This window comes from Drosophila suzukii, chromosome 3 (genome assembly GCF_043229965.1).
Source record: "Drosophila suzukii chromosome 3, CBGP_Dsuzu_IsoJpt1.0, whole genome shotgun sequence".
In the NCBI taxonomy this organism is placed as follows: Eukaryota; Metazoa; Arthropoda; class Insecta; order Diptera; family Drosophilidae; genus Drosophila; species Drosophila suzukii.
The window spans coordinates 33,809,968-33,815,967 of record NC_092082.1 but is presented as its reverse complement, the minus strand read 5'-3'; positions in this window follow the sequence as shown (position 1 = coordinate 33,815,967).

Genomic DNA, 6,000 nt, shown 5'->3' with positions numbered 1-6,000 from the left:
CTTTCTGCAAACGTGCAGGTGTTTACATTTTGTGGTCGAGAGCTTGGCGCCAGAGTATTCGGCCCAGTCTAGCATGGTGGTTATGATGGAGTTAAGGTTTATGTTAATATTTTTTCTGTTTTTTAGTTTTAGTATCAAGTTAAAGTCGTCCGCATATGCGCTTAGGCTAATGTTGGGAAGAAGAGTGAGTTTTCCTGCTAGTTGGTTGTATGCTATCACAAAGAGAATGACGGAAAGTAGAGAGCCTTGAGGTATGCCGTTTTGGACGGGCTGAAAGGAAGTTAGGTCGGACTTGATACGAACCAGTATTTTTCTGTTTGTCATATAATTTTTTATTTAGTTTGTTATTTTTGTTCCTGTTTTCCAAATGGCGAGTTGATTGAGTATGGAGTGGATTCCAGTTCTGTCGAAAGCTTTTGTGAAATCTAGGGATAGACAGCGTTTGCTAATAGATGGTCTACTAGCGGTAGACTGTCCATAGCTGTCCATTTCTTTCTGAAACCGGTTTGGCTGTTTTAATAAGTTTGTCGCTTAGTACGAACCACCACAGTCGTTTTGCTATAATTTTATCCAGAACTTTGATAGGCATGAGTTTTGTGAGATTGGCCGGTATGAACTTACGTTGGTTTTATCTGTGTTTGATTTTATTATTGGTATTATCAGACTATTTTTGTAGGCTTGTGGGATGTACTTATTTAGCATTGAGTTTTGGACGTTTATTATTCTATTTTTTTTTTGTTTTATCTATGTTTTTATCATAGTATAGTTAGTTCTGTCCAGTCCGGGTGTATTTCCTTTCAGTGTGTTTAGTGCTGCTGAGAATTCTATTTGTGTTATGGGCTTTTTTATTTCTATTGCTCTCTTGCTGGGAATGTATGACACGGTGTGTGTGTTATTAAGTGATGTTTGCTTTTGGTGTATGAATGTAATGGTAAAATATGTACCGAATGAAATTTCTGAAACATTTTTGCAAACTAAGTCTGCGATTTCTAGTTTGTGGGTGCTGTTTTGATTTGTGGTTGGGTTAAATATGCTGTGTATGTTATATGATATAGTCATCCGATTTTAATAAAGTTTAATTTGAAATTCAAAACTAATTAAAAATGTAATTTCTAAGCTTTGGAGGTTATATGTTAAAAAACACCAAAGATACAATTTTTTACAATTTTCGATTATTCCTATTGGAGCTATAAGATATAGTTGTCCGATCCGGCTGGTTCCGACTTATATACTACCTGCAAAAGAAATAAGACCTTTTGGGAAAGTTTCAGCCCGATAGCTTTAAAACTGAGAGACTAGTTTGCGAAAAACGGACGGACAGACGGACATGGCTAGATCGACTCGTCTAGTCATGCTGATCAAGAATATATAAACTTTATGTGGTCGGAAACGTCTCCTTCACTGCGTTGCAAACTTCTGACTGAAATCATTATACCCCCTGCAAGGGTATAAAAAGGCAACGTTTGCTTCATATCCAACAGTCGAATCTGCTCGTAAGATCCCAAATCTCTAGCTTCAAAAATGTGGGCGTCACAGCGACTGTTTTCAATTCCAAACTTTCTCCACCTAGCTGCGAAAATTTTAATTTCTAATAACTAATTAATAATCTGTAATTAATAATGCATTAAAATTCCAACATTGTAATTCTTATAGCTTCCAAGATTTCAGCGTTTACACTGACAGACGATCCAGTCACCTAGTATTCAAAAAAATATATATATATAGTGACATATCCGCATTACCACATACCTATTTGTACATGTCTACACGCCCACACATGCATATGCACATTATGCACTTACCCTCGAGACACCGTCTAAAAAAATAAGAGCCCACATCTAATTGAAACAAGCCAACGAAAAATTACCATCATGCTTGCTTATAAGCCAATGGAAAATTACCAGACTATAGACTAAACAATTATAACGAGCCGCTATTCTGACTATCGGCACGTTCCACACTTCAGGATACTCAAATTTCAGGACCCAAATCTGGAATCCAAAGTTCAATTCAGAAAGTCACTCGGTAAACAATAAAATTACTCATTGAAAACCATAAAGCTCAAAGCCGAGGTTTGATCGTTAATGAAGAAGAGCTAGAGAGCGAGTTCAGTTTGAGATTTATAACATTTAGGTCGTTTTTCTTCCAATCAAAAGCATACTGTATGGGCTTAAGAATAAAATTAAATATAGTTTTTTTATTAGGTTGTCAAAAAAGTCTTGCGTTATTTTCGTTAGTTGCCACTGCAAGTGCGTAATTCTAGCTTAATTCGGCGCATCGGGTCAAGCTATACCTTTTTGGAAAGCTCTTTTCACGCGCTAACATGTGTTTGATTGATTGGAAAAATACGGCGTTTTTTACATTACTACTACCATATAGGGAAAAATGCATCTGAAGCCGATACAGTTTCCATTTCCACCGCACAACGATAGTTTCAAAGTTCTCGTTCTGGTGTAGAGTTGATCGAAGATGCTCCACGCTCCGGAAGGCCTGTCGTCGAAAATTGCGACTTAAACGCTGACTTGGTCGAAAGAGTTCGGCATAGTAGCAGCCGTAGCATCGGTCAAGAGCTGGGGATGAGTCATTAAGCCGTTATAAACCATTTGAAGAAGCTTGGAGTCACTAAGAAGCTCGATGTATAGGTGTCACACGAACCGACGCAAAAAAGCATATTTGACAGTATCAACGCATGCGAGTCGCTTCTGAATTGCAACAAAATCGACACGTTTTTCAAACGTACGGTAACTGGCGATGAAAAGTGGGTCTCTTACGACAACGTAAGGCGCAAACGGTCGTGGTTGAAAAGCGGTGAAGAGACCCAGACGGTGGCCAATCCTGCCATGCAGAAGAGGCCATCTTTGCTCAACAGAGGATGAATTGTCTTCCATCAGAACACCGCCAGGCTACACACAACTTTGGTGACGCGCCACAAGCTCCGGGAGCTCGGATGGGAGGTTCTTTTGCATCCACCGTATAGTCCGAAAATCGCATCAAGTGATTGCCACCTGTTTCTGTCCATGGCGAACGGGCTTGGCTTGGCTCTCCGACAACATAATATTTTAAACTAACGGTGCAAAAGTGTATTTGGCGGAGTCGGTAGGATTTCAAAGACAAAAGTAAATATCGGTTCGGTACTGGCCTAAGGGATAATACTGCACCACTAGTATATCCTGAATAGTTAACAAAATCAATTAATCTATGTGAACTATCGCGCACATTCTCATGACAGAAGAAGTTGTCAAATTTAAAACAAGGAAGAACGTTATAGTCGAGTACCCCGACTATCAGATACCCGTTACTCAGCTAAGGGGACCAAAGGGAAATGGAGATATGCAAGCAGCAAAGCGAGATTAAAATGCGCCACTTACCGGCGGTAGACAGATTTAAGCTTATGGGCGTTAGAGTGTGCGTGGGAAATTTTTTTGGATCAATCGATAGGTATTGACGAGACCAATACATTTCAGCTAAAATGTTTATTCTAGCATCAAAAATGTAGGAGCCATGGTTTTGGGCGGCTTGTGGGCGTTAGAGTGGGCGTGGCACATTGCTGGCACAAACTTGCACTGCGCAAGAAGCTCACGAATCAGCACGCCAAATCTTAATAGCCTAGCTCTTATAGTTTCCGAGATCTCAGCGTTCATCCGGACAGACGGACATGGCTAGATCGACTCGCCTAGTGATCCTGTTCAAGAATATATATACTTTATGAGGTCGGAAACGCTTCCTTCTGCCTGTTACATACTTTCCGACGAATCGAGTATACCCTGTTACTCTACGAGTAACGGGTATAATAAGTAGAATCCCCAAAAAACAAGTATTAACCATTCATTCAAATGCAGCCATGACGTATTTTAAATTGAAAAACATATAGGAGCATATTACACAGCGTTTTTTTTGGTATAAAATATCAAATATAATATCCTCATGAAATCGCTTTAAACCGAAATTAAAGCATTCTCTATTTATTATAACTATATCGCGGAACTTGTATTAACATGTAGATGGTTATTGGTAATAGCAACAAAATCTATATATACACATGTATATATAAATTTTACAAAATATTTAAAAATGTGGGCGCTAGACGGGTTTTACCGATATGGGCGTTTATGGGCATTAGAGTGGGGGTAGCACTCTGGTGCCGCAAGAGTCTTTTGAATTTCCATGCTTAGTCTCATTCTTCTAGCTTTTGAAGTTTCGGAGATATCAGCGTTCATATTGAAGATGTTTTGATTTATGTGGGCGTAAGAGTGGGCTAACCACTCTGCTGAAATAAACTTGCGATGCGCAGGAATCTCTATAATCTGCGGACTAGGCGGCCCAACTTTGTAGTTTTTATAGTTTTCGAAATTTCCGCGTTTATACGGACAGGCGGGAATGGCAAGATCGACAAGGCTTGTAATCGTGATCACGAATATATATACTTTGTAGGGTCGGAAACGCTTCCTTCTACGTGCTACATACTTTCCGATGAATTTTTTGCTCTACGAGTTACGGGTGTAAAAACAATTAACTGGATCTCCACAAAATTGGAACTTATCAAAGCATTTAGGGACCACAGACAATACGAAGACCTTGTGGACAACTTACAAAGGCAATATTAGTAAGTTTATAGAATAATTTAAAAAAAAATCTGCAAAGATGTTAAATAAGCTAGATTTAGAGACAGACACTGCTTCATCACTGTGGACGGCAGTTGACGTAGTGACGAAGCGCACCAGGAGAGAAAATCTACTGTAATCGTCCGATCGTTACGAGAAATGAATCGCAAAATCTAAAAGGATTGCATACCAAGACTTTAAGAAAATCAATTGGCTTGAGAGAAAAAGCGGTGAAAGTGTAAAAGTGAAAATTGAAAAAATGTGATATGTCGGGGACGTAGCCGATAAATGCACAAGTTTAGTAGTCTACTTGTATTTTAACTTAACATACGCGTCAAATGACACCACATTTGTTAAAAGCCGGTGCTGGGTTCAAAAGTTATACGCAAAATAAGTTTTTAGCGGACTTCTCAAAATGAATATTTTACTTTGTTTGTCAGTTGGTTCCAAAATGTTATTTTAGGGTCCTGAAAGTTCAAGACGATGTTAAACAGCTTAATATAAGAAACTTTAGTTTAGCTTGGCGGAAAAATAGCTATTAACACCTAAATTTCATACAACCGCAACTTGTAAACTACTTAAGCTACAGGCCTGTGCTATATTTGGTTAGAAAGTTATTTCGAAATTCTATGTATGCCTTTTTAACATTAAATTATGGGCAGAAGTTTTTTATTCCGATCTTGTAAGCCTGTTTTTGATTTCTCAAAAACTGCTCTAACGATTTTGGGTTAATCCTCAAAGTGTTTAGCCCTTACGATTCCTAAACTTTTGACATACGACACGTTGTTTTAAAAAGTCCCTTTTTATAGTTATTTACCAACAAAAATAGCCACATTTAGAAGTTCAGAACATCTAACATTGCCTGAGCATTCATAATTTTTTGTGCCAATCAAACTCTATTTTAAGGTCCTGAAAATTTTAGATGATGTTAAACAATTGAATAAACTGAACTTTAGTTCTACAACTTTTGGAAAACTCGCCAGTTTGGCAGATAAATAGCTATAAGTAGCAACATTTTGTGCGCCCGTAGTTTGTGAAGAACTAAAGCTACAGGCTTGTGCAATAAGTGGTTAGAAGGTATTTCGAAATACTTTGTAGTATGAAAACGTGGATTCTGGCATAATTAGCACATTAATGGCCCCCGCCCCTCATTAGCATATGCGAGTTCTGGCACAATTAGCATAATTAAAAAAATGTATTTATTTTTATGGGCTGTGAAGTCATAAAAATGTCACGATCAGATCCATAAAGAGTATACTTAATTGCCCTCATCGCCCCCACATCCCTATGTGACAATATTGATAATGTAGCCTTCCCCTCACTATGAGCAATTAATAGTCACGTAAGAAAGGTGCACGTGAAAAAGGTCGCACGGCCAAAGTATCGGAAGGTTGTTATC